The sequence below is a fragment of the Rhinoderma darwinii genome (assembly GCF_050947455.1).
Source record: "Rhinoderma darwinii isolate aRhiDar2 chromosome 5 unlocalized genomic scaffold, aRhiDar2.hap1 SUPER_5_unloc_17, whole genome shotgun sequence".
In the NCBI taxonomy this organism is placed as follows: domain Eukaryota; kingdom Metazoa; phylum Chordata; class Amphibia; order Anura; family Rhinodermatidae; genus Rhinoderma; species Rhinoderma darwinii.
Window position 1 is genome coordinate 163619 of NW_027461773.1, and position 22861 is coordinate 186479.

At 47.6% G+C, this 22861-nt stretch overlaps 16 non-coding genes across 16 annotated transcripts; all 16 read right to left on the bottom strand.

Moving 5' to 3' along the window:
- Nucleotides 1-357: 357 nt before the first annotated feature.
- Nucleotides 358-548, bottom strand: LOC142686116 (U2 spliceosomal RNA). Its single transcript, XR_012855494.1, has one exon. It is a non-coding gene; the product is annotated as a U2 spliceosomal RNA (small nuclear RNA).
- Nucleotides 549-1828: 1280 nt separating this feature from the next.
- Nucleotides 1829-2019, bottom strand: LOC142686117 (U2 spliceosomal RNA). Its single transcript, XR_012855495.1, has one exon. It is a non-coding gene; the product is annotated as a U2 spliceosomal RNA (small nuclear RNA).
- Nucleotides 2020-3311: 1292 nt separating this feature from the next.
- Nucleotides 3312-3502, bottom strand: LOC142686118 (U2 spliceosomal RNA). Its single transcript, XR_012855496.1, has one exon. It is a non-coding gene; the product is annotated as a U2 spliceosomal RNA (small nuclear RNA).
- Nucleotides 3503-4794: 1292 nt separating this feature from the next.
- On the bottom strand, nt 4795-4985 carry LOC142686119 (U2 spliceosomal RNA). Its single transcript, XR_012855497.1, has one exon. It is a non-coding gene; the product is annotated as a U2 spliceosomal RNA (small nuclear RNA).
- Nucleotides 4986-6277: 1292 nt separating this feature from the next.
- LOC142686120 (U2 spliceosomal RNA) lies at nt 6278-6468 on the bottom strand. The gene has a single exon (XR_012855498.1). It is a non-coding gene; the product is annotated as a U2 spliceosomal RNA (small nuclear RNA).
- Nucleotides 6469-7752: 1284 nt separating this feature from the next.
- LOC142686121 (U2 spliceosomal RNA) lies at nt 7753-7943 on the bottom strand. Its single transcript, XR_012855499.1, has one exon. It is a non-coding gene; the product is annotated as a U2 spliceosomal RNA (small nuclear RNA).
- A 1284-nt stretch (nt 7944-9227) lies between these two features.
- LOC142686123 (U2 spliceosomal RNA) lies at nt 9228-9418 on the bottom strand. The gene has a single exon (XR_012855500.1). It is a non-coding gene; the product is annotated as a U2 spliceosomal RNA (small nuclear RNA).
- A 1296-nt stretch (nt 9419-10714) lies between these two features.
- On the bottom strand, nt 10715-10905 carry LOC142686124 (U2 spliceosomal RNA). The gene has a single exon (XR_012855501.1). It is a non-coding gene; the product is annotated as a U2 spliceosomal RNA (small nuclear RNA).
- Nucleotides 10906-12197: 1292 nt separating this feature from the next.
- On the bottom strand, nt 12198-12388 carry LOC142686125 (U2 spliceosomal RNA). The gene has a single exon (XR_012855502.1). It is a non-coding gene; the product is annotated as a U2 spliceosomal RNA (small nuclear RNA).
- A 1288-nt stretch (nt 12389-13676) lies between these two features.
- Nucleotides 13677-13867, bottom strand: LOC142686127 (U2 spliceosomal RNA). Its single transcript, XR_012855504.1, has one exon. It is a non-coding gene; the product is annotated as a U2 spliceosomal RNA (small nuclear RNA).
- Nucleotides 13868-15163: 1296 nt separating this feature from the next.
- On the bottom strand, nt 15164-15354 carry LOC142686128 (U2 spliceosomal RNA). The gene has a single exon (XR_012855505.1). It is a non-coding gene; the product is annotated as a U2 spliceosomal RNA (small nuclear RNA).
- A 1289-nt stretch (nt 15355-16643) lies between these two features.
- LOC142686129 (U2 spliceosomal RNA) lies at nt 16644-16834 on the bottom strand. The gene has a single exon (XR_012855506.1). It is a non-coding gene; the product is annotated as a U2 spliceosomal RNA (small nuclear RNA).
- Nucleotides 16835-18133: 1299 nt separating this feature from the next.
- Nucleotides 18134-18324, bottom strand: LOC142686130 (U2 spliceosomal RNA). The gene has a single exon (XR_012855507.1). It is a non-coding gene; the product is annotated as a U2 spliceosomal RNA (small nuclear RNA).
- A 1296-nt stretch (nt 18325-19620) lies between these two features.
- LOC142686131 (U2 spliceosomal RNA) lies at nt 19621-19811 on the bottom strand. Its single transcript, XR_012855508.1, has one exon. It is a non-coding gene; the product is annotated as a U2 spliceosomal RNA (small nuclear RNA).
- Nucleotides 19812-21103: 1292 nt separating this feature from the next.
- Nucleotides 21104-21294, bottom strand: LOC142686132 (U2 spliceosomal RNA). Its single transcript, XR_012855509.1, has one exon. It is a non-coding gene; the product is annotated as a U2 spliceosomal RNA (small nuclear RNA).
- Nucleotides 21295-22590: 1296 nt separating this feature from the next.
- On the bottom strand, nt 22591-22781 carry LOC142686134 (U2 spliceosomal RNA). The gene has a single exon (XR_012855510.1). It is a non-coding gene; the product is annotated as a U2 spliceosomal RNA (small nuclear RNA).
- Between the last annotated feature and the right edge of the window lie 80 nt (nt 22782-22861).

Sequence of the window (22861 nt, forward strand, 5' to 3'; positions counted from 1 at the left end):
GTGCTGCATCAATCAATCAATCAATCAATCAATCAATCAATCAATCAATCAATCAATCAGTGGCTGGCTCAGGTGCAGCTCTTTAACTTACCTAAAAGGGAGGGCGGAGAGAAGACAAGGAAGGTGAATGAGGTGTTCCAATGTGAAATGCCGGAAACACAGAAACACAGACGACACACAACAAGAGGTGGCAATCTATTCATTAATTGCATTTAATCAATGAGCTCATTATCACTCATGCATTGTCCAACAGGTGTTGAAATAATGGGATTAAAAGGGGAGATCCCTTCAGAAAGACAGAAACAATAGCAAAGACAAAAAACACTTTTGGAATCTGCTTTTAGTCAACACATAAGGAAAGGGTGCACCGGTCCTGGAAATACTGCAATACCAGGTCAATGCGTGGAGTGGACAGAGCAAGCTCTATTTCCATCTCCCTGTTCTAAAAATCCATTTAATATATGGTCCCCAGATAGGGGACGTATCAGATATTAAACTGATAAGAACAGATACTACACTTGATCTTAGCCAAAAGGCCGAGAAGCGATAACCCGAACGGGCCGCGCGTTGCCCGAGCCTGCCCGATACTGCTGTTCAGCCCTTGCAGCGATTCAGCCTACTTCTAGGCAATTCCATGGGGCCCTGCAGGCTCACACACTCACAGCTACACGGGAGGTGAATAAAGGCCGGAGAGGAAGCCAGACAGGATTTGCTTCTTTTGCTTGCACCACAATGCAGTGCTGAAAGAGGAGGAATCTACATAAAAACGCCTTCCTGGCAACGCCCAAATGCCCTGCTGCCATGCAGATAAACACTGGCAGCGGCAGCAAGTGCATGCCCACAGCCACCCCTTGTTCCTTCACACCTTGTATCAGCTGTAATCCAGTCCAGTCCAGTGCTGCCTGCTGAGCAGCACTGACCAACACTGCCTGGGCCCAGGCTTTTATCTCTGAGGCCCCATTATGATGTCAGAAAGCTGGCTCTGGAATCCTGAGGGCTCCACTATGACACGTGCAAAGTTCCGTCTGAACTTTATATAAGACGGTGAGGCTCAGTCAGTCACTCAGTGTTGCCTGAGAGGGCAACACTGCAACAGCCGGCCGCCAGGCTGTCTTTTTTTTGCACAGCTAGTTGCCTCCAGGAGGCCACAAGAGGGAGACAAGGGACTGCAAAATGGAAAATAGGCATCCACCAACTTTACAGACAACTTCTCCTTGCTCCTACAACCTCCATCCTTGCACAGTTTGTTATTCTTCTAGGTAACATAGTAACAAATCCAAATTGCTGCTCTCTTTGTAGGCAAGCAAGGCTTTGTTGCAACTGCAATTCTTACTTCTTCTTGAAATGTAGGGACGACAGTACATTCCATCACATCCATCTAGTGTACACAGGTAGGTCCATTGTGGCGGGCAGGCGAGCGGGCGGGCTGCTTTATTGGCTGTTTGCTGTTCCCCTACTCCACTCCACTATTTGACTGTTGTGCTGCATCAATCAATCAATCAATCAATCAATCAATCAATCAATCAATCAGTGGCTGGCTCAGGTGCAGCTCTTTAACTTACCTAAAAGGGAGGGCGGAGAGAAGACAAGGAAGGTGAATGAGGTGTTCCAATGTGAAATGCCGGAAACACAGAAACACAGACGACACACAACAAGAGGTGGCAATCTATTCATTAATTGCATTTAATCAATGAGCTCATTATCACTCATGCATTGTCCAACAGGTGTTGAAATAATGGGATTAAAAGGGGAGATCCCTTCAGAAAGACAGAAACAATAGCAAAGACAAAAAACACTTTTGGAATCTGCTTTTAGTCAACACATAAGGAAAGGGTGCACCGGTCCTGGAAATACTGCAATACCAGGTCAATGCGTGGAGTGGACAGAGCAAGCTCTATTTCCATCTCCCTGTTCTAAAAATCCATTTAATATATGGTCCCCAGATAGGGGACGTATCAGATATTAAACTGATAAGAACAGATACTACACTTGATCTTAGCCAAAAGGCCGAGAAGCGATAACCCGAACGGGCCGCGCGTTGCCCGAGCCTGCCCGATACTGCTGTTCAGCCCTTGCAGCGATTCAGCCTACTTCTAGGCAATTCCATGGGGCCCTGCAGGCTCACACACTCACAGCTACACGGGAGGTGAATAAAGGCCGGAGAGGAAGCCAGACATGATTTGCTTCTTTTGCTTGCACCACAATGCAGTGCTGAAAGAGGAGGAATCTACATAAAAACGCCTTCCTGGCAACGCCCAAATGCCCTGCTGCCATGCAGATAAACACTGGCAGCGGCAGCAAGTGCATGCCCACAGCCACCCCTTGTTCCTTCACACCTTGTATCAGCTGTAATCCAGTCCAGTCCAGTGCTGCCTGCTGAGCAGCACTGACCAACACTGCCTGGGCCCAGGCTTTTATCTCTGAGGCCCCATTATGATGTCAGAAAGCTGGCTCTGGAATCCTGAGGGCTCCACTATGACACGTGCAAAGTTCCGTCTGAACTTTATATAAGACGGTGAGGCTCAGTCAGTCACTCAGTGTTGCCTGAGAGGGCAACACTGCAACAGCCGGCCGCCAGGCTGTCTTTTTTTTGCACAGCTAGTTGCCTCCAGGAGGCCACAAGAGGGAGACAAGGGACTGCAAAATGGAAAATAGGCATCCACCAACTTTACAGACAACTTCTCCTTGCTCCTACAACCTCCATCCTTGCACAGTTTGTTATTCTTCTAGGTAACATAGTAACAAATCCAAATTGCTGCTCTCTTTGTAGGCAAGCAAGGCTTTGTTGCAACTGCAATTCTTACTTCTTCTTGAAATGTAGGGACGACAGTACATTCCATCACATCCATCTAGTGTACACAGGTAGGTCCATTGTGGCGGGCAGGCGAGCGGGCGGGCTGCTTTATTGGCTGTTTGCTGTTCCCCTACTCCACTCCACTATTTGACTGTTGTGCTGCATCAATCAATCAATCAATCAATCAATCAATCAATCAATCAATCAATCAATCAATCAGTGGCTGGCTCAGGTGCAGCTCTTTAACTTACCTAAAAGGGAGGGCGGAGAGAAGACAAGGAAGGTGAATGAGGTGTTCCAATGTGAAATGCCGGAAACACAGAAACACAGACGACACACAACAAGAGGTGGCAATCTATTCATTAATTGCATTTAATCAATGAGCTCATTATCACTCATGCATTGTCCAACAGGTGTTGAAATAATGGGATTAAAAGGGGAGATCCCTTCAGAAAGACAGAAACAATAGCAAAGACAAAAAACACTTTTGGAATCTGCTTTTAGTCAACACATAAGGAAAGGGTGCACCGGTCCTGGAAATACTGCAATACCAGGTCAATGCGTGGAGTGGACAGAGCAAGCTCTATTTCCATCTCCCTGTTCTAAAAATCCATTTAATATATGGTCCCCAGATAGGGGACGTATCAGATATTAAACTGATAAGAACAGATACTACACTTGATCTTAGCCAAAAGGCCGAGAAGCGATAACCCGAACGGGCCGCGCGTTGCCCGAGCCTGCCCGATACTGCTGTTCAGCCCTTGCAGCGATTCAGCCTACTTCTAGGCAATTCCATGGGGCCCTGCAGGCTCACACACTCACAGCTACACGGGAGGTGAATAAAGGCCGGAGAGGAAGCCAGACATGATTTGCTTCTTTTGCTTGCACCACAATGCAGTGCTGAAAGAGGAGGAATCTACATAAAAACGCCTTCCTGGCAACGCCCAAATGCCCTGCTGCCATGCAGATAAACACTGGCAGCGGCAGCAAGTGCATGCCCACAGCCACCCCTTGTTCCTTCACACCTTGTATCAGCTGTAATCCAGTCCAGTCCAGTGCTGCCTGCTGAGCAGCACTGACCAACACTGCCTGGGCCCAGGCTTTTATCTCTGAGGCCCCATTATGATGTCAGAAAGCTGGCTCTGGAATCCTGAGGGCTCCACTATGACACGTGCAAAGTTCCGTCTGAACTTTATATAAGACGGTGAGGCTCAGTCAGTCACTCAGTGTTGCCTGAGAGGGCAACACTGCAACAGCCGGCCGCCAGGCTGTCTTTTTTTTGCACAGCTAGTTGCCTCCAGGAGGCCACAAGAGGGAGACAAGGGACTGCAAAATGGAAAATAGGCATCCACCAACTTTACAGACAACTTCTCCTTGCTCCTACAACCTCCATCCTTGCACAGTTTGTTATTCTTCTAGGTAACATAGTAACAAATCCAAATTGCTGCTCTCTTTGTAGGCAAGCAAGGCTTTGTTGCAACTGCAATTCTTACTTCTTCTTGAAATGTAGGGACGACAGTACATTCCATCACATCCATCTAGTGTACACAGGTAGGTCCATTGTGGCGGGCAGGCGAGCGGGCGGGCTGCTTTATTGGCTGTTTGCTGTTCCCCTACTCCACTCCACTATTTGACTGTTGTGCTGCATCAATCAATCAATCAATCAATCAATCAATCAATCAATCAATCAATCAATCAATCAGTGGCTGGCTCAGGTGCAGCTCTTTAACTTACCTAAAAGGGAGGGCGGAGAGAAGACAAGGAAGGTGAATGAGGTGTTCCAATGTGAAATGCCGGAAACACAGAAACACAGACGACACACAACAAGAGGTGGCAATCTATTCATTAATTGCATTTAATCAATGAGCTCATTATCACTCATGCATTGTCCAACAGGTGTTGAAATAATGGGATTAAAAGGGGAGATCCCTTCAGAAAGACAGAAACAATAGCAAAGACAAAAAACACTTTTGGAATCTGCTTTTAGTCAACACATAAGGAAAGGGTGCACCGGTCCTGGAAATACTGCAATACCAGGTCAATGCGTGGAGTGGACAGAGCAAGCTCTATTTCCATCTCCCTGTTCTAAAAATCCATTTAATATATGGTCCCCAGATAGGGGACGTATCAGATATTAAACTGATAAGAACAGATACTACACTTGATCTTAGCCAAAAGGCCGAGAAGCGATAACCCGAACGGGCCGCGCGTTGCCCGAGCCTGCCCGATACTGCTGTTCAGCCCTTGCAGCGATTCAGCCTACTTCTAGGCAATTCCATGGGGCCCTGCAGGCTCACACACTCACAGCTACACGGGAGGTGAATAAAGGCCGGAGAGGAAGCCAGACAGGATTTGCTTCTTTTGCTTGCACCACAATGCAGTGCTGAAAGAGGAGGAATCTACATAAAAACGCCTTCCTGGCAACGCCCAAATGCCCTGCTGCCATGCAGATAAACACTGGCAGCGGCAGCAAGTGCATGCCCACAGCCACCCCTTGTTCCTTCACACCTTGTATCAGCTGTAATCCAGTCCAGTCCAGTGCTGCCTGCTGAGCAGCACTGACCAACACTGCCTGGGCCCAGGCTTTTATCTCTGAGGCCCCATTATGATGTCAGAAAGCTGGCTCTGGAATCCTGAGGGCTCCACTATGACACGTGCAAAGTTCCGTCTGAACTTTATATAAGACGGTGAGGCTCAGTCAGTCACTCAGTGTTGCCTGAGAGGGCAACACTGCAACAGCCGGCCGCCAGGCTGTCTTTTTTTTGCACAGCTAGTTGCCTCCAGGAGGCCACAAGAGGGAGACAAGGGACTGCAAAATGGAAAATAGGCATCCACCAACTTTACAGACAACTTCTCCTTGCTCCTACAACCTCCATCCTTGCACAGTTTGTTATTCTTCTAGGTAACATAGTAACAAATCCAAATTGCTGCTCTCTTTGTAGGCAAGCAAGGCTTTGTTGCAACTGCAATTCTTACTTCTTCTTGAAATGTAGGGACGACAGTACATTCCATCACATCCATCTAGTGTACACAGGTAGGTCCATTGTGGCGGGCAGGCGAGCGGGCGGGCTGCTTTATTGGCTGTTTGCTGTTCCCCTACTCCACTCCACTATTTGACTGTTGTGCTGCATCAATCAATCAATCAATCAATCAATCAATCAATCAATCAATCAATCAATCAATCAGTGGCTGGCTCAGGTGCAGCTCTTTAACTTACCTAAAAGGGAGGGCGGAGAGAAGACAAGGAAGGTGAATGAGGTGTTCCAATGTGAAATGCCGGAAACACAGAAACACAGACGACACACAACAAGAGGTGGCAATCTATTCATTAATTGCATTTAATCAATGAGCTCATTATCACTCATGCATTGTCCAACAGGTGTTGAAATAATGGGATTAAAAGGGGAGATCCCTTCAGAAAGACAGAAACAATAGCAAAGACAAAAAACACTTTTGGAATCTGCTTTTAGTCAACACATAAGGAAAGGGTGCACCGGTCCTGGAAATACTGCAATACCAGGTCAATGCGTGGAGTGGACAGAGCAAGCTCTATTTCCATCTCCCTGTTCTAAAAATCCATTTAATATATGGTCCCCAGATAGGGGACGTATCAGATATTAAACTGATAAGAACAGATACTACACTTGATCTTAGCCAAAAGGCCGAGAAGCGATAACCCGAACGGGCCGCGCGTTGCCCGAGCCTGCCCGATACTGCTGTTCAGCCCTTGCAGCGATTCAGCCTACTTCTAGGCAATTCCATGGGGCCCTGCAGGCTCACACACTCACAGCTACACGGGAGGTGAATAAAGGCCGGAGAGGAAGCCAGACAGGATTTGCTTCTTTTGCTTGCACCACAATGCAGTGCTGAAAGAGGAGGAATCTACATAAAAACGCCTTCCTGGCAACGCCCAAATGCCCTGCTGCCATGCAGATAAACACTGGCAGCGGCAGCAAGTGCATGCCCACAGCCACCCCTTGTTCCTTCACACCTTGTATCAGCTGTAATCCAGTCCAGTCCAGTGCTGCCTGCTGAGCAGCACTGACCAACACTGCCTGGGCCCAGGCTTTTATCTCTGAGGCCCCATTATGATGTCAGAAAGCTGGCTCTGGAATCCTGAGGGCTCCACTATGACACGTGCAAAGTTCCGTCTGAACTTTATATAAGACGGTGAGGCTCAGTCAGTCACTCAGTGTTGCCTGAGAGGGCAACACTGCAACAGCCGGCCGCCAGGCTGTCTTTTTTTTGCACAGCTAGTTGCCTCCAGGAGGCCACAAGAGGGAGACAAGGGACTGCAAAATGGAAAATAGGCATCCACCAACTTTACAGACAACTTCTCCTTGCTCCTACAACCTCCATCCTTGCACAGTTTGTTATTCTTCTAGGTAACATAGTAACAAATCCAAATTGCTGCTCTCTTTGTAGGCAAGCAAGGCTTTGTTGCAACTGCAATTCTTACTTCTTCTTGAAATGTAGGGACGACAGTACATTCCATCACATCCATCTAGTGTACACAGGTAGGTCCATTGTGGCGGGCAGGCGAGCGGGCGGGCTGCTTTATTGGCTGTTTGCTGTTCCCCTACTCCACTCCACTATTTGACTGTTGTGCTGCATCAATCAATCAATCAATCAATCAATCAATCAATCAATCAATCAATCAGTGGCTGGCTCAGGTGCAGCTCTTTAACTTACCTAAAAGGGAGGGCGGAGAGAAGACAAGGAAGGTGAATGAGGTGTTCCAATGTGAAATGCCGGAAACACAGAAACACAGACGACACACAACAAGAGGTGGCAATCTATTCATTAATTGCATTTAATCAATGAGCTCATTATCACTCATGCATTGTCCAACAGGTGTTGAAATAATGGGATTAAAAGGGGAGATCCCTTCAGAAAGACAGAAACAATAGCAAAGACAAAAAACACTTTTGGAATCTGCTTTTAGTCAACACATAAGGAAAGGGTGCACCGGTCCTGGAAATACTGCAATACCAGGTCAATGCGTGGAGTGGACAGAGCAAGCTCTATTTCCATCTCCCTGTTCTAAAAATCCATTTAATATATGGTCCCCAGATAGGGGACGTATCAGATATTAAACTGATAAGAACAGATACTACACTTGATCTTAGCCAAAAGGCCGAGAAGCGATAACCCGAACGGGCCGCGCGTTGCCCGAGCCTGCCCGATACTGCTGTTCAGCCCTTGCAGCGATTCAGCCTACTTCTAGGCAATTCCATGGGGCCCTGCAGGCTCACACACTCACAGCTACACGGGAGGTGAATAAAGGCCGGAGAGGAAGCCAGACAGGATTTGCTTCTTTTGCTTGCACCACAATGCAGTGCTGAAAGAGGAGGAATCTACATAAAAACGCCTTCCTGGCAACGCCCAAATGCCCTGCTGCCATGCAGATAAACACTGGCAGCGGCAGCAAGTGCATGCCCACAGCCACCCCTTGTTCCTTCACACCTTGTATCAGCTGTAATCCAGTCCAGTCCAGTGCTGCCTGCTGAGCAGCACTGACCAACACTGCCTGGGCCCAGGCTTTTATCTCTGAGGCCCCATTATGATGTCAGAAAGCTGGCTCTGGAATCCTGAGGGCTCCACTATGACACGTGCAAAGTTCCGTCTGAACTTTATATAAGACGGTGAGGCTCAGTCAGTCACTCAGTGTTGCCTGAGAGGGCAACACTGCAACAGCCGGCCGCCAGGCTGTCTTTTTTTTGCACAGCTAGTTGCCTCCAGGAGGCCACAAGAGGGAGACAAGGGACTGCAAAATGGAAAATAGGCATCCACCAACTTTACAGACAACTTCTCCTTGCTCCTACAACCTCCATCCTTGCACAGTTTGTTATTCTTCTAGGTAACATAGTAACAAATCCAAATTGCTGCTCTCTTTGTAGGCAAGCAAGGCTTTGTTGCAACTGCAATTCTTACTTCTTCTTGAAATGTAGGGACGACAGTACATTCCATCACATCCATCTAGTGTACACAGGTAGGTCCATTGTGGCGGGCAGGCGAGCGGGCGGGCTGCTTTATTGGCTGTTTGCTGTTCCCCTACTCCACTCCACTATTTGACTGTTGTGCTGCATCAATCAATCAATCAATCAATCAATCAATCAATCAATCAATCAATCAGTGGCTGGCTCAGGTGCAGCTCTTTAACTTACCTAAAAGGGAGGGCGGAGAGAAGACAAGGAAGGTGAATGAGGTGTTCCAATGTGAAATGCCGGAAACACAGAAACACAGACGACACACAACAAGAGGTGGCAATCTATTCATTAATTGCATTTAATCAATGAGCTCATTATCACTCATGCATTGTCCAACAGGTGTTGAAATAATGGGATTAAAAGGGGAGATCCCTTCAGAAAGACAGAAACAATAGCAAAGACAAAAAACACTTTTGGAATCTGCTTTTAGTCAACACATAAGGAAAGGGTGCACCGGTCCTGGAAATACTGCAATACCAGGTCAATGCGTGGAGTGGACAGAGCAAGCTCTATTTCCATCTCCCTGTTCTAAAAATCCATTTAATATATGGTCCCCAGATAGGGGACGTATCAGATATTAAACTGATAAGAACAGATACTACACTTGATCTTAGCCAAAAGGCCGAGAAGCGATAACCCGAACGGGCCGCGCGTTGCCCGAGCCTGCCCGATACTGCTGTTCAGCCCTTGCAGCGATTCAGCCTACTTCTAGGCAATTCCATGGGGCCCTGCAGGCTCACACACTCACAGCTACACGGGAGGTGAATAAAGGCCGGAGAGGAAGCCAGACAGGATTTGCTTCTTTTGCTTGCACCACAATGCAGTGCTGAAAGAGGAGGAATCTACATAAAAACGCCTTCCTGGCAACGCCCAAATGCCCTGCTGCCATGCAGATAAACACTGGCAGCGGCAGCAAGTGCATGCCCACAGCCACCCCTTGTTCCTTCACACCTTGTATCAGCTGTAATCCAGTCCAGTCCAGTGCTGCCTGCTGAGCAGCACTGACCAACACTGCCTGGGCCCAGGCTTTTATCTCTGAGGCCCCATTATGATGTCAGAAAGCTGGCTCTGGAATCCTGAGGGCTCCACTATGACACGTGCAAAGTTCCGTCTGAACTTTATATAAGACGGTGAGGCTCAGTCAGTCACTCAGTGTTGCCTGAGAGGGCAACACTGCAACAGCCGGCCGCCAGGCTGTCTTTTTTTTGCACAGCTAGTTGCCTCCAGGAGGCCACAAGAGGGAGACAAGGGACTGCAAAATGGAAAATAGGCATCCACCAACTTTACAGACAACTTCTCCTTGCTCCTACAACCTCCATCCTTGCACAGTTTGTTATTCTTCTAGGTAACATAGTAACAAATCCAAATTGCTGCTCTCTTTGTAGGCAAGCAAGGCTTTGTTGCAACTGCAATTCTTACTTCTTCTTGAAATGTAGGGACGACAGTACATTCCATCACATCCATCTAGTGTACACAGGTAGGTCCATTGTGGCGGGCAGGCGAGCGGGCGGGCTGCTTTATTGGCTGTTTGCTGTTCCCCTACTCCACTCCACTATTTGACTGTTGTGCTGCATCAATCAATCAATCAATCAATCAATCAATCAATCAATCAATCAATCAATCAATCAATCAGTGGCTGGCTCAGGTGCAGCTCTTTAACTTACCTAAAAGGGAGGGCGGAGAGAAGACAAGGAAGGTGAATGAGGTGTTCCAATGTGAAATGCCGGAAACACAGAAACACAGACGACACACAACAAGAGGTGGCAATCTATTCATTAATTGCATTTAATCAATGAGCTCATTATCACTCATGCATTGTCCAACAGGTGTTGAAATAATGGGATTAAAAGGGGAGATCCCTTCAGAAAGACAGAAACAATAGCAAAGACAAAAAACACTTTTGGAATCTGCTTTTAGTCAACACATAAGGAAAGGGTGCACCGGTCCTGGAAATACTGCAATACCAGGTCAATGCGTGGAGTGGACAGAGCAAGCTCTATTTCCATCTCCCTGTTCTAAAAATCCATTTAATATATGGTCCCCAGATAGGGGACGTATCAGATATTAAACTGATAAGAACAGATACTACACTTGATCTTAGCCAAAAGGCCGAGAAGCGATAACCCGAACGGGCCGCGCGTTGCCCGAGCCTGCCCGATACTGCTGTTCAGCCCTTGCAGCGATTCAGCCTACTTCTAGGCAATTCCATGGGGCCCTGCAGGCTCACACACTCACAGCTACACGGGAGGTGAATAAAGGCCGGAGAGGAAGCCAGACAGGATTTGCTTCTTTTGCTTGCACCACAATGCAGTGCTGAAAGAGGAGGAATCTACATAAAAACGCCTTCCTGGCAACGCCCAAATGCCCTGCTGCCATGCAGATAAACACTGGCAGCGGCAGCAAGTGCATGCCCACAGCCACCCCTTGTTCCTTCACACCTTGTATCAGCTGTAATCCAGTCCAGTCCAGTGCTGCCTGCTGAGCAGCACTGACCAACACTGCCTGGGCCCAGGCTTTTATCTCTGAGGCCCCATTATGATGTCAGAAAGCTGGCTCTGGAATCCTGAGGGCTCCACTATGACACGTGCAAAGTTCCGTCTGAACTTTATATAAGACGGTGAGGCTCAGTCAGTCACTCAGTGTTGCCTGAGAGGGCAACACTGCAACAGCCGGCCGCCAGGCTGTCTTTTTTTTGCACAGCTAGTTGCCTCCAGGAGGCCACAAGAGGGAGACAAGGGACTGCAAAATGGAAAATAGGCATCCACCAACTTTACAGACAACTTCTCCTTGCTCCTACAACCTCCATCCTTGCACAGTTTGTTATTCTTCTAGGTAACATAGTAACAAATCCAAATTGCTGCTCTCTTTGTAGGCAAGCAAGGCTTTGTTGCAACTGCAATTCTTACTTCTTCTTGAAATGTAGGGACGACAGTACATTCCATCACATCCATCTAGTGTACACAGGTAGGTCCATTGTGGCGGGCAGGCGAGCGGGCGGGCTGCTTTATTGGCTGTTTGCTGTTCCCCTACTCCACTCCACTATTTGACTGTTGTGCTGCATCAATCAATCAATCAATCAATCAATCAATCAATCAATCAATCAATCAATCAATCAGTGGCTGGCTCAGGTGCAGCTCTTTAACTTACCTAAAAGGGAGGGCGGAGAGAAGACAAGGAAGGTGAATGAGGTGTTCCAATGTGAAATGCCGGAAACACAGAAACACAGACGACACACAACAAGAGGTGGCAATCTATTCATTAATTGCATTTAATCAATGAGCTCATTATCACTCATGCATTGTCCAACAGGTGTTGAAATAATGGGATTAAAAGGGGAGATCCCTTCAGAAAGACAGAAACAATAGCAAAGACAAAAAACACTTTTGGAATCTGCTTTTAGTCAACACATAAGGAAAGGGTGCACCGGTCCTGGAAATACTGCAATACCAGGTCAATGCGTGGAGTGGACAGAGCAAGCTCTATTTCCATCTCCCTGTTCTAAAAATCCATTTAATATATGGTCCCCAGATAGGGGACGTATCAGATATTAAACTGATAAGAACAGATACTACACTTGATCTTAGCCAAAAGGCCGAGAAGCGATAACCCGAACGGGCCGCGCGTTGCCCGAGCCTGCCCGATACTGCTGTTCAGCCCTTGCAGCGATTCAGCCTACTTCTAGGCAATTCCATGGGGCCCTGCAGGCTCACACACTCACAGCTACACGGGAGGTGAATAAAGGCCGGAGAGGAAGCCAGACAGGATTTGCTTCTTTTGCTTGCACCACAATGCAGTGCTGAAAGAGGAGGAATCTACATAAAAACGCCTTCCTGGCAACGCCCAAATGCCCTGCTGCCATGCAGATAAACACTGGCAGCGGCAGCAAGTGCATGCCCACAGCCACCCCTTGTTCCTTCACACCTTGTATCAGCTGTAATCCAGTCCAGTCCAGTGCTGCCTGCTGAGCAGCACTGACCAACACTGCCTGGGCCCAGGCTTTTATCTCTGAGGCCCCATTATGATGTCAGAAAGCTGGCTCTGGAATCCTGAGGGCTCCACTATGACACGTGCAAAGTTCCGTCTGAACTTTATATAAGACGGTGAGGCTCAGTCAGTCACTCAGTGTTGCCTGAGAGGGCAACACTGCAACAGCCGGCCGCCAGGCTGTCTTTTTTTTGCACAGCTAGTTGCCTCCAGGAGGCCACAAGAGGGAGACAAGGGACTGCAAAATGGAAAATAGGCATCCACCAACTTTACAGACAACTTCTCCTTGCTCCTACAACCTCCATCCTTGCACAGTTTGTTATTCTTCTAGGTAACATAGTAACAAATCCAAATTGCTGCTCTCTTTGTAGGCAAGCAAGGCTTTGTTGCAACTGCAATTCTTACTTCTTCTTGAAATGTAGGGACGACAGTACATTCCATCACATCCATCTAGTGTACACAGGTAGGTCCATTGTGGCGGGCAGGCGAGCGGGCGGGCTGCTTTATTGGCTGTTTGCTGTTCCCCTACTCCACTCCACTATTTGACTGTTGTGCTGCATCAATCAATCAATCAATCAATCAATCAATCAATCAATCAATCAATCAATCAGTGGCTGGCTCAGGTGCAGCTCTTTAACTTACCTAAAAGGGAGGGCGGAGAGAAGACAAGGAAGGTGAATGAGGTGTTCCAATGTGAAATGCCGGAAACACAGAAACACAGACGACACACAACAAGAGGTGGCAATCTATTCATTAATTGCATTTAATCAATGAGCTCATTATCACTCATGCATTGTCCAACAGGTGTTGAAATAATGGGATTAAAAGGGGAGATCCCTTCAGAAAGACAGAAACAATAGCAAAGACAAAAAACACTTTTGGAATCTGCTTTTAGTCAACACATAAGGAAAGGGTGCACCGGTCCTGGAAATACTGCAATACCAGGTCAATGCGTGGAGTGGACAGAGCAAGCTCTATTTCCATCTCCCTGTTCTAAAAATCCATTTAATATATGGTCCCCAGATAGGGGACGTATCAGATATTAAACTGATAAGAACAGATACTACACTTGATCTTAGCCAAAAGGCCGAGAAGCGATAACCCGAACGGGCCGCGCGTTGCCCGAGCCTGCCCGATACTGCTGTTCAGCCCTTGCAGCGATTCAGCCTACTTCTAGGCAATTCCATGGGGCCCTGCAGGCTCACACACTCACAGCTACACGGGAGGTGAATAAAGGCCGGAGAGGAAGCCAGACAGGATTTGCTTCTTTTGCTTGCACCACAATGCAGTGCTGAAAGAGGAGGAATCTACATAAAAACGCCTTCCTGGCAACGCCCAAATGCCCTGCTGCCATGCAGATAAACACTGGCAGCGGCAGCAAGTGCATGCCCACAGCCACCCCTTGTTCCTTCACACCTTGTATCAGCTGTAATCCAGTCCAGTCCAGTGCTGCCTGCTGAGCAGCACTGACCAACACTGCCTGGGCCCAGGCTTTTATCTCTGAGGCCCCATTATGATGTCAGAAAGCTGGCTCTGGAATCCTGAGGGCTCCACTATGACACGTGCAAAGTTCCGTCTGAACTTTATATAAGACGGTGAGGCTCAGTCAGTCACTCAGTGTTGCCTGAGAGGGCAACACTGCAACAGCCGGCCGCCAGGCTGTCTTTTTTTTGCACAGCTAGTTGCCTCCAGGAGGCCACAAGAGGGAGACAAGGGACTGCAAAATGGAAAATAGGCATCCACCAACTTTACAGACAACTTCTCCTTGCTCCTACAACCTCCATCCTTGCACAGTTTGTTATTCTTCTAGGTAACATAGTAACAAATCCAAATTGCTGCTCTCTTTGTAGGCAAGCAAGGCTTTGTTGCAACTGCAATTCTTACTTCTTCTTGAAATGTAGGGACGACAGTACATTCCATCACATCCATCTAGTGTACACAGGTAGGTCCATTGTGGCGGGCAGGCGAGCGGGCGGGCTGCTTTATTGGCTGTTTGCTGTTCCCCTACTCCACTCCACTATTTGACTGTTGTGCTGCATCAATCAATCAATCAATCAATCAATCAATCAATCAATCAATCAATCAATCAATCAATCAGTGGCTGGCTCAGGTGCAGCTCTTTAACTTACCTAAAAGGGAGGGCGGAGAGAAGACAAGGAAGGTGAATGAGGTGTTCCAATGTGAAATGCCGGAAACACAGAAACACAGACGACACACAACAAGAGGTGGCAATCTATTCATTAATTGCATTTAATCAATGAGCTCATTATCACTCATGCATTGTCCAACAGGTGTTGAAATAATGGGATTAAAAGGGGAGATCCCTTCAGAAAGACAGAAACAATAGCAAAGACAAAAAACACTTTTGGAATCTGCTTTTAGTCAACACATAAGGAAAGGGTGCACCGGTCCTGGAAATACTGCAATACCAGGTCAATGCGTGGAGTGGACAGAGCAAGCTCTATTTCCATCTCCCTGTTCTAAAAATCCATTTAATATATGGTCCCCAGATAGGGGACGTATCAGATATTAAACTGATAAGAACAGATACTACACTTGATCTTAGCCAAAAGGCCGAGAAGCGATAACCCGAACGGGCCGCGCGTTGCCCGAGCCTGCCCGATACTGCTGTTCAGCCCTTGCAGCGATTCAGCCTACTTCTAGGCAATTCCATGGGGCCCTGCAGGCTCACACACTCACAGCTACACGGGAGGTGAATAAAGGCCGGAGAGGAAGCCAGACAGGATTTGCTTCTTTTGCTTGCACCACAATGCAGTGCTGAAAGAGGAGGAATCTACATAAAAACGCCTTCCTGGCAACGCCCAAATGCCCTGCTGCCATGCAGATAAACACTGGCAGCGGCAGCAAGTGCATGCCCACAGCCACCCCTTGTTCCTTCACACCTTGTATCAGCTGTAATCCAGTCCAGTCCAGTGCTGCCTGCTGAGCAGCTGAGCAGCACTGACCAACACTGCCTGGGCCCAGGCTTTTATCTCTGAGGCCCCATTATGATGTCAGAAAGCTGGCTCTGGAATCCTGAGGGCTCCACTATGACACGTGCAAAGTTCCGTCTGAACTTTATATAAGACGGTGAGGCTCAGTCAGTCACTCAGTGTTGCCTGAGAGGGCAACACTGCAACAGCCGGCCGCCAGGCTGTCTTTTTTTTGCACAGCTAGTTGCCTCCAGGAGGCCACAAGAGGGAGACAAGGGACTGCAAAATGGAAAATAGGCATCCACCAACTTTACAGACAACTTCTCCTTGCTCCTACAACCTCCATCCTTGCACAGTTTGTTATTCTTCTAGGTAACATAGTAACAAATCCAAATTGCTGCTCTCTTTGTAGGCAAGCAAGGCTTTGTTGCAACTGCAATTCTTACTTCTTCTTGAAATGTAGGGACGACAGTACATTCCATCACATCCATCTAGTGTACACAGGTAGGTCCATTGTGGCGGGCAGGCGAGCGGGCGGGCTGCTTTATTGGCTGTTTGCTGTTCCCCTACTCCACTCCACTATTTGACTGTTGTGCTGCATCAATCAATCAATCAATCAATCAATCAATCAATCAATCAATCAGTGGCTGGCTCAGGTGCAGCTCTTTAACTTACCTAAAAGGGAGGGCGGAGAGAAGACAAGGAAGGTGAATCAGGTGTTCCAATGTGAAATGCCGGAAACACAGAAACACAGACGACACACAACAAGAGGTGGCAATCTATTCATTAATTGCATTTAATCAATGAGCTCATTATCACTCATGCATTGTCCAACAGGTGTTGAAATAATGGGATTAAAAGGGGAGATCCCTTCAGAAAGACAGAAACAACAGCAAAGACAAAAAAACACTTTTGGAATCTGCTTTTAGTCAACACATAAGGAAAGGGTGCACCGGTCCTGGAAATACTGCAATACCAGGTCAATGCGTGGAGTGGACAGAGCAAGCTCTATTTCCATCTCCCTGTTCTAAAAATCCATTTAATATATGGTCCCCAGATAGGGGACGTATCAGATATTAAACTGATAAGAACAGATACTACACTTGATCTTAGCCAAAAGGCCGAGAAGCGATAACCCGAACGGGCCGCGCGTTGCCCGAGCCTGCCCGATACTGCTGTTCAGCCCTTGCAGCGATTCAGCCTACTTCTAGGCAATTCCATGGGGCCCTGCAGGCTCACACACTCACAGCTACACGGGAGGTGAATAAAGGCCGGAGAGGAAGCCAGACAGGATTTGCTTCTTTTGCTTGCACCACAATGCAGTGCTGAAAGAGGAGGAATCTACATAAAAACCCTTCCTGGCAACGCCCAAATGCCCTGCTGCCATGCAGATAAACACTGGCAGCGGCAGCAAGTGCATGCCCACAGCCACCCCTTGTTCCTTCACACCTTGTATCAGCTGTAATCCAGTCCAGTCCAGTGCTGCCTGCTGAGCAGCACTGACCAACACTGCCTGGGCCCAGGCTTTTATCTCTGAGGCCCCATTATGATGTCAGAAAGCTGGCTCTGGAATCCTGAGGGCTCCACTATGACACGTGCAAAGTTCCGTCTGAACTTTATATAAGACGGTGAGGCTCAGTCAGTCACTCAGTGTTGCCTGAGAGGGCAACACTGCAACAGCCGGCCGCCAGGCTGTCTTTTTTTTGCACAGCTAGTTGCCTCCAGGAGGCCACAAGAGGGAGACAAGGGACTGCAAAATGGAAAATAGGCATCCACCAACTTTACAGACAACTTCTCCTTGCTCCTACAACCTCCATCCTTGCACAGTTTGTTATTCTTCTAGGTAACATAGTAACAAATCCAAATTGCTGCTCTCTTTGTAGGCAAGCAAGGCTTTGTTGCAACTGCAATTCTTACTTCTTCTTGAAATGTAGGGACGACAGTACATTCCATCACATCCATCTAGTGTACACAGGTAGGTCCATTGTGGCGGGCAGGCGAGCGGGCGGGCTGCTTTATTGGCTGTTTGCTGTTCCCCTACTCCACTCCACTATTTGACTGTTGTGCTGCATCAATCAATCAATCAATCAATCAATCAATCAATCAATCAATCAATCAATCAATCAATCAATCAGTGGCTGGCTCAGGTGCAGCTCTTTAACTTACCTAAAAGGGAGGGCGGAGAGAAGACAAGGAAGGTGAATGAGGTGTTCCAATGTGAAATGCCGGAAACACAGAAACACAGACGACACACAACAAGAGGTGGCAATCTATTCATTAATTGCATTTAATCAATGAGCTCATTATCACTCATGCATTGTCCAACAGGTGTTGAAATAATGGGATTAAAAGGGGAGATCCCTTCAGAAAGACAGAAACAATAGCAAAGACAAAAAACACTTTTGGAATCTGCTTTTAGTCAACACATAAGGAAAGGGTGCACCGGTCCTGGAAATACTGCAATACCAGGTCAATGCGTGGAGTGGACAGAGCAAGCTCTATTTCCATCTCCCTGTTCTAAAAATCCATTTAATATATGGTCCCCAGATAGGGGACGTATCAGATATTAAACTGATAAGAACAGATACTACACTTGATCTTAGCCAAAAGGCCGAGAAGCGATAACCCGAACGGGCCGCGCGTTGCCCGAGCCTGCCCGATACTGCTGTTCAGCCCTTGCAGCGATTCAGCCTACTTCTAGGCAATTCCATGGGGCCCTGCAGGCTCACACACTCACAGCTACACGGGAGGTGAATAAAGGCCGGAGAGGAAGCCAGACAGGATTTGCTTCTTTTGCTTGCACCACAATGCAGTGCTGAAAGAGGAGGAATCTACATAAAAACGCCTTCCTGGCAACGCCCAAATGCCCTGCTGCCATGCAGATAAACACTGGCAGCGGCAGCAAGTGCATGCCCACAGCCACCCCTTGTTCCTTCACACCTTGTATCAGCTGTAATCCAGTCCAGTCCAGTGCTGCCTGCTGAGCAGCACTGACCAACACTGCCTGGGCCCAGGCTTTTATCTCTGAGGCCCCATTATGATGTCAGAAAGCTGGCTCTGGAATCCTGAGGGCTCCACTATGACACGTGCAAAGTTCCGTCTGAACTTTATATAAGACGGTGAGGCTCAGTCAGTCACTCAGTGTTGCCTGAGAGGGCAACACTGCAACAGCCGGCCGCCAGGCTGTCTTTTTTTTGCACAGCTAGTTGCCTCCAGGAGGCCACAAGAGGGAGACAAGGGACTGCAAAATGGAAAATAGGCATCCACCAACTTTACAGACAACTTCTCCTTGCTCCTACAACCTCCATCCTTGCACAGTTTGTTATTCTTCTAGGTAACATAGTAACAAATCCAAATTGCTGCTCTCTTTGTAGGCAAGCAAGGCTTTGTTGCAACTGCAATTCTTACTTCTTCTTGAAATGTAGGGACGACAGTACATTCCATCACATCCATCTAGTGTACACAGGTAGGTCCATTGTGGCGGGCAGGCGAGCGGGCGGGCTGCTTTATTGGCTGTTTGCTGTTCCCCTACTCCACTCCACTATTTGACTGTTGTGCTGCATCAATCAATCAATCAATCAATCAATCAATCAATCAATCAATCAATCAATCAATCAATCAGTGGCTGGCTCAGGTGCAGCTCTTTAACTTACCTAAAAGGGAGGGCGGAGAGAAGACAAGGAAGGTGAATGAGGTGTTCCAATGTGAAATGCCGGAAACACAGAAACACAGACGACACACAACAAGAGGTGGCAATCTATTCATTAATTGCATTTAATCAATGAGCTCATTATCACTCATGCATTGTCCAACAGGTGTTGAAATAATGGGATTAAAAGGGGAGATCCCTTCAGAAAGACAGAAACAATAGCAAAGACAAAAAACACTTTTGGAATCTGCTTTTAGTCAACACATAAGGAAAGGGTGCACCGGTCCTGGAAATACTGCAATACCAGGTCAATGCGTGGAGTGGACAGAGCAAGCTCTATTTCCATCTCCCTGTTCTAAAAATCCATTTAATATATGGTCCCCAGATAGGGGACGTATCAGATATTAAACTGATAAGAACAGATACTACACTTGATCTTAGCCAAAAGGCCGAGAAGCGATAACCCGAACGGGCCGCGCGTTGCCCGAGCCTGCCCGATACTGCTGTTCAGCCCTTGCAGCGATTCAGCCTACTTCTAGGCAATTCCATGGGGCCCTGCAGGCTCACACACTCACAGCTACACGGGAGGTGAATAAAGGCCGGAGAGGAAGCCAGACAGGATTTGCTTCTTTTGCTTGCACCACAATGCAGTGCTGAAAGAGGAGGAATCTACATAAAAACGCCTTCCTGGCAACGCCCAAATGCCCTGCTGCCATGCAGATAAACACTGGCAGCGGCAGCAAGTGCATGCCCACAGCCACCCCTTGTTCCTTCACACCTTGTATCAGCTGTAATCCAGTCCAGTCCAGTGCTGCCTGCTGAGCAGCACTGACCAACACTGCCTGGGCCCAGGCTTTTATCTCTGAGGCCCCATTATGATGTCAGAAAGCTGGCTCTGGAATCCTGAGGGCTCCACTATGACACGTGCAAAGTTCCGTCTGAACTTTATATAAGACGGTGAGGCTCAGTCAGTCACTCAGTGTTGCCTGAGAGGGCAACACTGCAACAGCCGGCCGCCAGGCTGTCTTTTTTTTGCACAGCTAGTTGCCTCCAGGAGGCCACAAGAGGGAGACAAGGGACTGCAAAATGGAAAATAGGCATCCACCAACTTTACAGACAACTTCTCCTTGCTCCTACAACCTCCATCCTTGCACAGTTTGTTATTCTTCTAGGTAACATAGTAACAAATCCAAATTGCTGCTCTCTTTGTAGGCAAGCAAGGCTTTGTTGCAACTGCAATTCTTACTTCTTCTTGAAATGTAGGGACGACAGTACATTCCATCACATCCATCTAGTGTACACAGGTAGGTCCATTGTGGCGGGCAGGCGAGCGGGCGGGCTGCTTTATTGGCTGTTTGCTGTTCCCCTACTCCACTCCACTATTTGACTGTTGTGCTGCATCAATCAATCAATCAATCAATCAATCAATCAATCAATCAATCAATCAATCAATCAGTGGCTGGCTCAGGTGCAGCTCTTTAACTTACCTAAAAGGGAGGGCGGAGAGAAGACAAGGAAGGTGAATGAGGTGTTCCAATGTGAAATGCCGGAAACACAGAAACACAGACGACACACAACAAGAGGTGGCAATCTATTCATTAATTGCATTTAATCAATGAGCTCATTATCACTCATGCATTGTCCAACAGGTGTTGAAATAATGGGATTAAAAGGGGAGATCCCTTCAGAAAGACAGAAACAATAGCAAAGACAAAAAACACTTTTGGAATCTGCTTTTAGTCAACACATAAGGAAAGGGTGCACCGGTCCTGGAAATACTGCAATACCAGGTCAATGCGTGGAGTGGACAGAGCAAGCTCTATTTCCATCTCCCTGTTCTAAAAATCCATTTAATATATGGTCCCCAGATAGGGGACGTATCAGATATTAAACTGATAAGAACAGATACTACACTTGATCTTAGCCAAAAGGCCGAGAAGCGATAACCCGAACGGGCCGCGCGTTGCCCGAGCCTGCCCGATACTGCTGTTCAGCCCTTGCAGCGATTCAGCCTACTTCTAGGCAATTCCATGGGGCCCTGCAGGCTCACACACTCACAGCTACACGGGAGGTGAATAAAGGCCGGAGAGGAAGCCAGACAGGATTTGCTTCTTTTGCTTGCACCACAATGCAGTGCTGAAAGAGGAGGAATCTACATAAAAACGCCTTCCTGGCAACGCCCAAATGCCCTGCTGCCATGCAGATAAACACTGGCAGCGGCAGCAAGTGCATGCCCACAGCCACCCCTTGTTCCTTCACACCTTGTATCAGCTGTAATCCAGTCCAGTCCAGTGCTGCCTGCTGAGCAGCACTGACCAACACTGCCTGGGCCCAGGCTTTTATCTCTGAGGCCCCATTATGATGTCAGAAAGCTGGCTCTGGAATCCTGAGGGCTCCACTATGACACGTGCAAAGTTCCGTCTGAACTTTATATAAGACGGTGAGGCTCAGTCAGTCACTCAGTGTTGCCTGAGAGGGCAACACTGCAACAGCCGGCCGCCAGGCTGTCTTTTTTTTGCACAGCTAGTTGCCTCCAGGAGGCCACAAGAGGGAGACAAGGGACTGCAAAATGGAAAATAGGCATCCACCAACTTTACAGACAACTTCTCCTTGCTCCTACAACCTCCATCCTTGCACAGTTTGTTATTCTTCTAGGTAACATAGTAACAAATCCAAATTGCTGCTCTCTTTGTAGGCAAGCAAGGCTTTGTTGCAACTGCAATTCTTACTTCTTCTTGAAATGTAGGGACGACAGTACATTCCATCACATCCATCTAGTGTACACAGGTAGGTCCATTGTGGCGGGCAGGCGAGCGGGCGGGCTGCTTTATTGGCTGTTTGCTGTTCCCCTACTCCACTCCACTATTTGACTGTTGTGCTGCATCAATCAATCAATCAATCAATCAATCAATCAATCAATCAATCAATCAATCAATCAATCAGTGGCTGGCTCAGGTGCAGCTCTTTAACTTACCTAAAAGGGAGGGCGGAGAGAAGACAAGGAAGGTGAATGAGGTGTTCCAATGTGAAATGCCGGAAACACAGAAACACAGACGACACACAACAAGAGGTGGCAATCTATTCATTAATTGCATTTAATCAATGAGCTCATTATCACTCATGCATTGTCCAACAGGTGTTGAAATAATGGGATTAAAAGGGGAGATCCCTTCAGAAAGACAGAAACAATAGCAAAGACAAAAAACACTTTTGGAATCTGCTTTTAGTCAACACATAAGGAAAGGGTGCACCGGTCCTGGAAATACTGCAATACCAGGTCAATGCGTGGAGTGGACAGAGCAAGCTCTATTTCCATCTCCCTGTTCTAAAAATCCATTTAATATATGGTCCCCAGATAGGGGACGTATCAGATATTAAACTGATAAGAACAGATACTACACTTGATCTTAGCCAAAAGGCCGAGAAGCGATAACCCGAACGGGCCGCGCGTTGCCCGAGCCTGCCCGATACTGCTGTTCAGCCCTTGCAGCGATTCAGCCTACTTCTAGGC